This window comes from Petaurus breviceps, unplaced genomic scaffold (assembly GCF_028583685.1).
Source record: "Petaurus breviceps papuanus isolate PSGF00001 unplaced genomic scaffold, PetGlider_PUasm1.0 175, whole genome shotgun sequence".
Lineage (NCBI taxonomy): Eukaryota > Metazoa > Chordata > Mammalia > Diprotodontia > Petauridae > Petaurus > Petaurus breviceps.
Genome location: NW_027185764.1, coordinates 226,834 through 239,306, shown reverse-complemented (window position 1 = coordinate 239,306; position 12,473 = coordinate 226,834).

The following is a 12,473-nucleotide window of genomic DNA, read 5'->3' as shown; positions in this document are numbered from 1 at the left end:
TGGTTGTGTTAAAACCCAGAGCTTGTGAATCCCACTTGTGGGATGGACTTGTTGACATGAAAAGAGAGGGCTGAACTGGGAGGAGCTGGTGATGTAAATTTAGAGAGACACAAGAAAAGAGAGAGGCAGAAGAACTTTTTGGAAGCAGCACCTTGGAGGCAGAGAGAGACTGAAAGGATTGCTGAGGGCCACTTTGAATTGCCCAGGACTTTTGAGAGCTGCCACCAAGAGCTGCCAAGGACTGAAGAGACATGGCTGTTATGCTGGTATTTTGTCTGTCTGTTTTGATGTTGTTTTGCCAGATTTGTCCACTGGTGAAGGACAGTCCTGTTGTTGCAGATGTCTTCGAAACTTGCTGTTTGTTTAGAGCTCCTGAGACTGTTCTGCAGACAGAGAGTGAATTCTGTCCACTAGTGAAGGACAGTGCTGTTGTTGCAGAGGTCTTGGAACCTTGCTGTTGGTTCAGAAACCCTGAATAAGGATTTTCTTGTTGTATGTTTACAGAAATCCTGGAAGAGGGTTTTGCTAATGTTTTCAGGGGTCCTAGGACTGTTCTGCAGACAGAGAATGAATTAATGAAGACACTGGCAATTTATCTTGTGGCCTTGCTAAGCTTTGTCTCCCCAGGAACAAAGGTTGCTGATAACTTGCCTCTGTCAAGATGAAGCAAAGACCTCTCTTTGGGCATTAAATGCTGTGCTTAAGCTTGTTGTAACTCTGGGGTAGATTCAATTGTGATCCAAGGGTGGGGAACTGTTGGCCTTTTTGTGTTCTGTGATTGAACAAATGAATGTACTTTACCTATGATTGGAAACTAATCTCCATTTGAGAAGAGGGGCTTTGTGATGGACTAAATGAATGTATAGCCTAGGGATGGAGTAGTATTTAGAAGAGGGGCTTTGTGTCTGATTAAATGAATGTAATGTCCAGGGGTGGGGTAGTACTTGGAGATTATTGAATTACACTTAGTAAATGCTGTATTTTGAATGATGTTATATTTTGATTTTCTCTGTTCTTAATTTTTCACTGAATAAAATGGAGAGCACCTATGCTGGTATTTTGAACCTTGGGAAGTTGCCTTTGCTTGGCATTACAATAATCTGTATTATGGAACCCCAATACGGATTCAAAGTGATACTGGGTCACATTTCAAAGTTAATGAAATGAAGAGATATTGTATACTAAATAGTAAGAATGGTTATAGCATATTCCATGTTGTCCACAAGCATCTGGGCTAATTTAAAGGATGAATGGATTATTGAAATAAAAGTTGAGAAAGTTAAGTGCTAATAATTCGTATCTACATTTGAAAGATAATTTGTTCACTGTTTTATTTAATTTGAATAATAGACCACTGGGAAGAAGTACACCACTAGCCAGAATAATGACCTCAAATCTACAAATTAGAAAACAGCAGATACATAAGATCCCAAATACTGAGTATTGGACTGTGAGGCAAGATGTCCCAGCACCATATCAGCAGGATATGATTTACATTGTTTGGAGGACTTTTGCTTGGATACAAAAGAAACAAGAAACATCTCTACTTGAATATGTATGAGAGTCCCTACAAATCATTTTGGGCTGCTATTACCTAAATCAGATTTGGCAGCTCAAGGAATACATGTATTGGCTGGAATAATAGATTCTAATTTTCAAGGAGAAATTATTGTGACATTTCAAAATTTAGGTGAAGAACCTATATAGTTTTGTAAAAATGATAGAATAGTTCAAGTAATTATCATTCCTTGTGAAACAATATCTCTTGTCAAAACTGACCCTCCGTCTGAAATAACTATCAGAGGAACTAAAGGGTTTGGTTCTACTACTAGAATAAAATTAGGAGCTAAAGTATGGGTAAAGTGGAAATCAGATGATGTTCCAAACACTGTGGAGATTATAGCACATGGGAAAGATCATTTTAACTGTTGTTTACACAGGAGAAGATGATTACCAAATTGTACCCTTAACTCATATATTCTGCCATGAATGAGGCTTTGATAGTGAGTTCATCGGCTCCAAAGGCATGACTGACCTTATATTTGTTTCTTTTTGACTTTTTGTCTATTAAACTTGTTTGGGAGATCTGTTTCCTGCAGGTTAAGTACCCTCCACCTGCAAATGTTTGATCACTTAAGCCAAATGTCACCCCCTGTCCATGACTGTGATGTGCCACGCTTGGACCTGGCATCGACTAGGCTCCAGATGCCAGCTGAAAAACTGACCTTTCCAATGGGACCTCCTGAACCCGGTGTTGACCAAGCTCTGGATGCCAACTAAAAAACTGGCCTCTTGAATGAGACCTTTTGGGGCAGGGACAGCCCTACATTCAATTTTAGCTGGAAGTAGCTATGGAGAAGAGATTTTCACATCTTACCCCAAGTTTTTGAGCCCCATTCATTTGAGGGGGGAAGATGGGATGCTTGTGTCCAACCCCTCACCTTAAGATATTGTTTTATGTGCTTATTTTTTACTATCCCTGTGTAATGGAAATGCAAATTTAAAGATCTTCCCTTCCTTCTTCTGATAGGCTTAAGAGACTCTTAAGAACCTTCCTTGATTTAAAAATATACTCTGCCTCCTAATAGGCTTAATGTGGTCACATGGAGCCTGTGGCAGGAGGCTTGGTTTTCAGGAATGCCCACACCTTGATGCTGTGTGATTGGGCAGTGGGTCAAGATGGTGGTTACATTCTCTGACCCAGGAGAAGGCTATATAATCCCTGATGTGAGGCTTTGCTTTGGGGCTCACTTTGAGAAGTGTTCTGTGATTTGATCAGATGAGACCCTGGGAAGCCGTTGTTGTTGAGAGCCCCCCTGGCTTTGAAAAACCCAGATGTTGATTTGGTATAGATGTAATGGTTGGACAGTTTGGAAACCTGTCTACTTGATCTGTTTCTCCATCTTGATAATTCTGTCTGTATACTCTGAAGTTCAGGGTGCTGACCTTTTTCCCCTGAACTAGGTACAGGATATATGTTTGACTGATTAAAGTAACCTTGTCAACCCATTTTGAGCTGCTTTCCTTTAGCAAAGCAGATCTAAGAACCTGTGTTGGCAGCCACCCCGGGGATGCTTGGGGTGCTTGCTGCTACACCCTGTTATATATCATTGCAAAGTTCTGTTGACACCAGTTATTCCAGACTCTCATTAATCTATGTAATGTAATGTATTGTTAATGTATTTTTGTTTTGTAAGGGCCATGAAAGATCTTGGGGTCGAATGTAATGGTATACCTACTATGAGTCAGGCCCTGCATAAAGCTCTGTCTTTTATTTGTCTTTTTCAATTTGTTCTAGTGATCAACTTTCCTATATTTTTAAGAAGTACCAATTTGTTCTTTTTTTTTAATTACTGCTTTAACTTGTATCATGTGGTCAAGACAAAGCTGAGAAAAAAAGAAAGGGAAAGAAAGAGGATGCCCGGTAGTTGTGGCAATGTTGTTCTCATAATACCTCTGATCCTGAAGTCTGCTGGCCTCTTTGGCTCCCTTCTTCCTCCTTATGGCATACCATATTCTTGAGGACCAGCTTTGGGAAAGTAACATGGAAATTTGGGGTGGACCCAAGGAAGATGAATAAGAACTGAGTTACCAGGTTTTAAATTTTGATTAGTTTGTATCTTCTCTTAACATACTAAAAGGTTGGTTAGTTGTCACTAGAAGGCAAAAGTTTTATTGTGATGCTTTTTAGTGACTGTACTGAGTCAACATTTTATAGACTAGACATTCTTTTTTTCTTTTCTAATAAATTTTCAGCAAGGTCCAATTCAGGAAGAGACATTCTGGCAGTTCACAGAATTATTAAAATTCATTTAAAAATATAATGGAAATGTTTGTTTCTGGCTGAGAGACAATAATAAAAGTGACATAAAAATTGGCTACGAGAGAAGTATAGTGTAGAAAGAAAAAGAGGGTTTTTGCTATATGTAGGGAAGCTTATCATAAACATGAATGACTTTCCAATATTTAAGTGTGCTTTTTTGACTGCAATGCAGGCATGTATATATATGTAGCTAAAAAAAAAACAAAATAAAACATGAAGCCTATTAATTTACTAGCATTATATGCTAGTATAGATATCAATGGGCTATTTATACAGTTTTACTGTATTCTATTACTTTGATCACTTGAAATGTCTTCAGTTTTCCTGTTTGAAGGCAAACTTCCTTGCAATCTCTGTGTTTCTTATACTCATGTATGTGTTTTCATATTGTCTCCCCAAAAAGAATGTAAGTTTCTTAAGGAAAAGCTTGTTTCCCCTGGCATTAGCAAAATGGGTGATACATAGTAAGTGCTTAATTTATTCTTATTGATAAGTGTCACATTTTAAAAAGGACATTGAGGGGTGGCTAGGTGGTACAGTGAATAGAGCACCAGCCCGGGAGTCAGGAGGACCTGATTTCAAATTTGGCCTCTGACACTTAACACAAAAAACTAGCCGTGTGACCTTGGGCGAGTTGCTTAACCCCAATCACCCTGCAAAAAAATTAAAAATAAAAAGGGCATTGAAAAACTTAGACCAACAAGGAGAAAGGGAACCAGATGATGAAGGGACTCACCAGTGTCGGAGAGCAAGAATTCACATTTGCACATATGGTACTTCAGAGTTCATAAGGCAGTTTCTTCACCATAACCTGTTGATGTAAATGGTATTATAGGGGGCAATGTCAAGGGTTAGCTCTGAGGGTCTGCCATGGGCATGAATCGAGGCTAAGGACCCCCTTAATCCTGTCTTCCCCCACCAGGGCCCAGTATCTCAGGATGTTGACTCACCCTCCTCCCCTTACTCATCCCCTGTGGAAGGGAGGCTTGGAACATTCTGACCATCCTCAGCAGTGTAGATAAAGTAGTGACGCATGAGAAAAGAAAGCAGAGAAGCATCCCATGGGAGTAACCTCCAGAAAAGTTTCAAGTTAGGTGCTTCATGTTGCAAACTATGCGAAGTTTCCCACAAGAAAGTATGATGTAAGTGCTAAAGCTATAGTATATATGCTGGACCCTCAGATGAATAAAATTGGCTCAACTTGGGGCAGCTAGGTGGCACACTGAATAAAGCACCAGCCGTGGAGTCAGGAGGAGCTGAGTTCAAATCTGACCTTAGACTTACTAGCCATGTGACCTTGGACAAGTCACTTAATCCCAATTGCCCTGCCCTCACCCCTCCATAAAAGCAAAAAAAAAATTAGCTCAGTTTCCACTGGTTAGCCCGACCCACGTTCATTTCAACTCCTCCATGGAATGCCCACCTGCTCCTGGCAGCATGGTGTAAATATTATTATACTCATTTTACAGATAAGAAAAAAGAAGTTCTGAGAAATTAAATTATTCACCCATGATCATACAATTATTAAGTTTCTCTGGTGGGATAAGGATCCAGGATTTCTAACTTCAAACAGCATACTGCTTATGCTGTTCTGAGAAACAGTGGAGTAAACTAGGAAATTATAGCTGAGCAAAGGACTGGGAAATATGAAATTTGCTTTAAAATAGTAGCTTATGTAAGGAGAAAGAGCAATGAAATGATGGATGAATGCTTCCAGGTTATAATTAGGACCAGTGGGTGTATATTACAGGGATACAAATTTTGGCTCAGTATGAGGGGGAAAATTGCAAACAACTAAACGAACCGAAAGAAAAATTTGCAAAAAGAAAAGTTTTAAAAAAGGGAGCACAGAGTCCCTTGAGAGTTTCCTGGTATTAAAACTGCCCAAGAAGTAGAATGGCAATCCATCATGGATGTTGTAGTTTGTATTCATATATGAGTTTTTCTCCATTTGCAAAATGAGGGGATTAAACTAGGTGTTTTCAAAAATTTCATTGAATTTGAGTCTCTGTTTGATTCAGTGACAGACACAAGGAGCAATATATCCTTAGAAGGTAAGTCTCAGTGATTCTGGCCACTGAGGTCAGATCAATGAACTGAATCAGTCAATGAATCTGAAGTGGGGATAGAGTCAAGAAATTCAAGAGAAGAAGTAGGTCATTCGAGGATATTAATCTCCCATCCCTTGGGGGAAGGACACATTTAAGACACTGACATTTCTAAAAATTAGATTAGTGACATAATCAAAGGGTTATGTGGGAAAGTTAATCTAGCATAGAGTTTCCACACACTCCAAACAACTGGATTGGAGGGCACAGAAATCAAAGAACAGGAGACTACTCAGTGAGTGTATTTCAAAAACCTAAGAATGAGGGGAGAAAGACATGAATGAGGGTTTTAGAAATGGAAGTGGAAAGGAAGCAATTGCAAAAGGAAGCAAAAATGAAAAACCCTGTAAAAGAAGGTAATTAAATATGACTAATTTCAGTGGATTTTTCCTTCAGAGATATTGACATTTTAACAATTTAATATTGGCAAAATCTAAGAGATACTTGGGTGAGATTTATATGACCATAGCATAGAGCATGGAATGAAGTACATAGAAAACAAAGAAAAAGAGATTAGTTACGGTGCCTATTGCAAGAGTCTTACTATGAGGCGGTAAGACCTGAAAAGGGTTTTATAAATCAGAATATAAAAGAGGCACAGATACAAGGATGATAAATTATTAAATATAACATTTGGACATTTTTCCTACTTTCTTCACACTGGAAATAATGTTAGATTGTGGTTCTAGATATAGGCTTTTATTATAGTGTGAAATGTCCTTTCTATGTCTATGATTTTTAGATTTTTAGCATAATTGAGTGCATCATTTTACCGAAGCTTTTTCATTTCATTTCATATTGATAAAATCACGCAGTTCTATTGTAGATTTTTGTTTGTTTTTAATGTTATTAGTTAAATTGCTTTCTCAGTGGTGAACAGTTTTGGCGACCATTCCTTACAAAGTCAGACTTGATGATTGTGAATACATATATACACACATATACATACACATATACATGTATATCTTCAGACTTTTGAATAACATTTCATTTTAAATTCTGTCATTAATAATCATTGGTGAAATCAGTTTAAAACTTTCCTTCTTTGCTTCACCTCTCCTTGTTTTAGTATTAAAATTATATTTTTCTCAGAGGAGTTCCTAGCATTTAATTGTAGGTGATGATTCATGATAAATGTTAATTTTTTTTCTATTGCTTTTTAGTTTTAATTTTGCTAATGATTTTCTTCTCACCTTTATCAGGTTGGCTAAGGATTTATCAATTTTCCTAGTCTTTTCAAAGAATCAAATTTTTGTCTTTAATATTTCTCTAGTGTTTTGATTTTGTTTTTATCAATTTCTCCTCTGATGTTTAAAATTTCTTTTCTATGTTTATTTTAGTTCATTATTTTATTGATTCTCAGACTCTTAAATGTCTACTCAGTTTACTGCCCTCTACTTTTTTCTGTTACAATACTTGTTTAAGGCATCTGGGCTCCTTTTAGGATTTTTACTCATTTTCCCTTCTAATTTTAAGACATTTTAGAGCCATTTGGAAATTCGAGTTTTACATAGGCGATCTTTTGCCTTTCAAATTGTTTCTAGCTTTCCCCCTTCCTCTTGTGAGGTGAGGTGAGATATCCTCACCATCCTTATGTTGGAGGGTCTTGAGAGACTGACTTTTCATTGTCCAGTGTAACTTGTGGAGAAATGATGACAGATGGATTTCTTGTCACTTTTATTTCAAGAATGGAAGTTCATAGCCCTCCACTCAGCTTCTTGTTTGTACATTTTCCACTTCTTTACATCCTTTACTCCATCTAGTTGCTCTCTCTCTTTATTTCACATAACAGAAAATAATGTCTCTACTGCCTCTTTTGTGGTGAAATGTTTCAACTTGGGAGCTGCCATTGCAGGGAGGGGAGCAATGACAAAGATGCGAGGTAGCTTGTTTCAACTATGCCCACTGTATGGTCTAGTTTGAAGGTGGGGTTGCTGAGTGGGAACCATACATATTTCAGTTTTTTTAATGTTATTTCATGAGATGCTTTACCTCATGTGATGATTCTGTTTTATAGATTCTGTCTTCTAGATTTTAGTTACTATGTATTTCACATGTAATTCTTACCTAGGTGGCACAGTACAGAGATTCCCAGACCTGGAGTCAGGAAGACCAGAATTCATATCTGTCCTTAGACACTTGCTAACTGTATGACACTGGGAAAATAGCTTAAACTCTGACTTACTCAGTTCCTGCAATTGTAAAAAGGAAGTGATAATAATATCTACTTCCTTGGGCTGTTGAAAGAATCAAATTAGAGAATATTTGTAAAGTGTTTAGCATGGTGCCTGGTATATTAGCACATGTTTAATAAATAAATAAATATTTAGTTTTCTCTCTTTCCAGTTCTTTGATTTATTACAACTAAAAAATGCTTAGGCTAGGAAAGTTTGTGGAAAACAACTGCTCTGTCATTTTACTACTATCATTAACTCTATCAGTGTTTTATAGGCTGAGAACAAGAATGAAGTGGACAGTCCTAGTGATACAGAGCTTAGGGATTGGCATGAGTCATGCCAAAGCATTTCTTTGGGTAAAGAATCTATCCTTGTGGCACAGTCTACACTGAAATCACTGATCAAAGAATCCAATCTGTTTAGCAAAACAGATGTCACAATAGAAGACTCACGGACTGGACCATTTGGGGTCAAATAGTGGAAGTTTCAGAGAGGATCAAGAACTTATTGTGTGGAATTTAGTGTAGATAAAAGATTAAAAAGTATTTGGTCAGAGGGAAACAATATGAAGGTCGATACCTTGAAGGAAGAGAAAAATGAGGAGGAGTTATGTATTGTGACAAAATCTATGCGTATGTGTGCTTTGCTGGTACTTGGCTAATGTGTGGTACAGGTTAAATTCAGCAGAGTCAATCAATCAATAAACATTTATTAAGCACTTAACATGTACCAGGCACTGTGCTAAATGCTAAGGCTACAAAAAGAGGCAAAAGACAATCAAAGAGATCAAAGCGACATAAGATGAAGACAGTGAGTTGGACTATCACCATGGCTATTGAGGTATCCAAGGAGCCATAATAATAGCGAATAAGATTTAACATTTATATAACACTTAGTGTGTGCCATGCACTGTACTAAATATTTTACAATTATTATCTTATTTGACCTTCACAACAAGCCTGGGAGGTAAGTGCTATTATTATCCCCATTTTACAGGTGAGGAAACTGAAAGAAACAGAACTTGGGTTTGCTTTTGAATATTTTATGGGGACAATTACAAGTTGGGGAAGAGGAAACAGATGGTGTGAATGATAATTTTTAAAAGATATAAGAGGGATAGTTTGGATAAAATAGGGTAAAAGAGGCTCAGAAAGGGTAATGTCTCTATCAATGGTCTAGAAGTGAATTTTGAAATGGAAGAGACCAGGACACCTTCATACCTCAATGAGTTAAGTAGGACTAGGAGTAGCAGTAGATGAATTGTCTGCAGGGCAACGAAGGGTGTGCTGTTTTCAGGGAAGAACTAAATTTCACTTAAGGTTAAAAAAGGAGAAGGAATATGTATTTTAAAAGTTTATAATAAAGATTAGTTTGTAGAGGCCCCACCGATCACAAAAAAGAGACGATGGGGAGATCAAATGGAAAACAGGAATGAAATGCAAAATGGGATGGGTAATATATACCTGGCAGATACAGAAAGGTTCATGTTTTCCTCAATTAATCCGTCACTTAAATATTTATTAAATGCTTACTATGAACCAGGTACTGTGCTAGCTACTGGGAATAAAATGGAAAAGTGAGACTGTCCCTATCCTTATGGAGCCTACAGTCTACTAGGTAGATAGATACGTTTTTTTTTTAAATATTCATTGATTGGAAAGAGGGCAAATCTTACACTTAGGGGATCAGCAGAGGCCTCTTGGAAGCATTTGAGCTGAGCCTTGAAGGCAGTAGGGGGTCTCAAGAGATAGGGTTAACAAAGGAGAAGATTTTGGCACAGGAGACAGTTTGTTCAAAGTCATGGATGCAGAAATTTGGGGAGCAGCAAGCAGGTCAATTTGGCTAGAATGAAGAGTTTATAAGGAAAAATGACACATAAGTAACTTATAAAGTTTAGCAAATTCTTGGAAGGCTTTAAAATACAAACAAAAGAGTTTATATTTTAAACCTAAAGACAATGAATGGGAAGCCCCTGAATGTTCTTGAGCAGAGGAGTCTGTGAACAGAGCTACACATTAAGATCAATTTCAGAAGACCATGGTGCATCATAAAGAGGGTCAAAAGAATCATTAAAATGAGAGGTAGAAAAGAAACATGTTTTAAAGAAAGGAGAAAAGCAGAAGTAGTTTGAGAGGATTCTTTTAACTTGTGGAGCAAAATGAATTGAAGAGGAGGAAAAAGGACTAGATAAATAGACATTTAGATATCCATATGCATAGACACCTAGATGATTGTGCAGCAACAAAGATAAGAGGCAAGATAGTAAATAGAAAATATTAGATGGCAGTCTAATCAGTGACCAAAGGAGAAAAAGTATAGGAAGAGATAAGTAGCTATAATAATTTTTTTCACCTAAAGACTGATAATAAAAGCTGAAGAGGGCTAGTGTTTGCATCAAGGTGTTCGGATAAGTCTGCTACTATCTGATAAAGTACTGCCAGATAATGCCAGAAAGGCAAAAAAAAAAAAAGCCCCAGAAAAATGGAAACAAAAGAGTAATTACCCTAAAATATGCTTCACCCAGGGGGCCCAATCAGCAGAACCCTGCATATTGAATAGAAGGAAAAATTATTCAGCTGGCCTTGGGAGGTAGCTTCAACAGCCTGAGGATCTCAGTTGAAACAAACAGATTTTGGGGGGGAAGTCCCAGTGACTTGCAAAGATTAAGCTATATTGATGTTTTCTAGTGCGGAGATTCTTAAAATTTTTGTGTCATGGACCCCTTTGTCAATTTACACTGATGGACCCCTTCTTAGAGTAATGTTTAATTTTATTATTAAAATTAATTATAAATATTATATGAGTTTACTAATATACTTATCAATTATTAGTATATAATTATACATCTTAATAACAGTAATGGAGAGAATGCTCATTTTCAGTTAGAGGGTTAGTGTCAATTAAAATTTAAATTTCCCACTCCTTTTTAGTTCATTCCCCCCATCTCAATCTCACCCCAAATCTCTGAGGTGCAAGGACCCTACGTTAAGAATTCTTGTTCTGGTGTCAGCTAAAAATTAAATGTTAATGTGATACAGCATGGAATTATTTTAAGAAGATTCTGAAGATCACCTGGCAAGATAAGTTACCAGACACTGAAGTTCTTTCTTGAGTTGAACTGCCAAGCATTCAAACTCTGCTTCAGAGAGCTCAACTCCAATATGCTCGCCATGTTGTTGGAATACCAAAGTACATTTGCCTAAAAGACTGTTTTACAGAGAACTCACAAAAGGCAAACATTCACATGGAGGTCAGAGGAACTGATACAAAAACACTCTCAAAGTCTCTCAAAGAACTTTAGAATAGACATGGAAAATACTGGCACAGGACCACCAAGCATGGCATGCCCACATCAAAGAAGGTGTTGTGCTCTATGAGGAAAACAAAATTGAAGCAGCTCAAAAGAAATGTGGGGTGCACAAATTTAGAGATATCTCCACTCCAAACATTCATATGGGGTATTTGTGTCTGACCTGTACTAGAACTTTCCAAGCTCTCAGCTCTCAGCCATAGTCACATACACAGTACCTTGATCCCAACATAGTAATAACATTTTGGCCATCTTCAAGGACAACCAAACTGCCAAGGGAGATGGTGAAAGGTTTAGAGAAATAACCTTTCTCATTCTATCTAATGATGATGAATTAGATGTTTCTCAAAAGTGGAGAAATTCTTAAAGAAGAAAGCAAAGAGGAAAAATATATTTAAAAAACAGTAGAGAATCTATATCTCTTTCCTATATTTGAAGAGTGAATGAATGACTATACTTTTTTAAGGGTTAATTGTCAGGTACTATAATAAACTCTAAAGATATTGATCAAAACAAACCCTGCCCTCAAAGAGAGTATATCCTAATATCCCTCTTAGATAAGTGGAAGCATAGATCTGGGGAGTTACTAAGAAGAAAAGTGGAGTGATGGGCAATCAATTGACATGTTCAGTCCTGCCATGGCGGTGACTAGTTGATTACAATTACCAGAGCTAGAAGTGGAAAGGGGAGTGTGGAGGCAGAGTAGATTTTTAGCATGGTGGAGAGATGGTTTGGGAGGAAGTAGGATGGTACGGACTAGTTATTGTGAATGCTCACTAATCTGGGCCTTGGAGTGCAGGGGTGGGAGAGTCCAGAACTCTGGAGCACCGCATATAGATGACCAGAGATAGAATGGATTATGATAATTCCCTGATTAACCCGTCTAGTAACCTTGCCAAAAAATAAACAAAATAAAGGAAATGAGGTTAGGTAGGTCAAGGGATCCCACTCCATTTTATCTACTCCAACAGGCTGTACTCTCTAGTATCCCCAGTCTTTCACTAATTTTCAGTCTCTTTCTATTTACTGGCTCATTCTCTGTTGCCTACAGACAT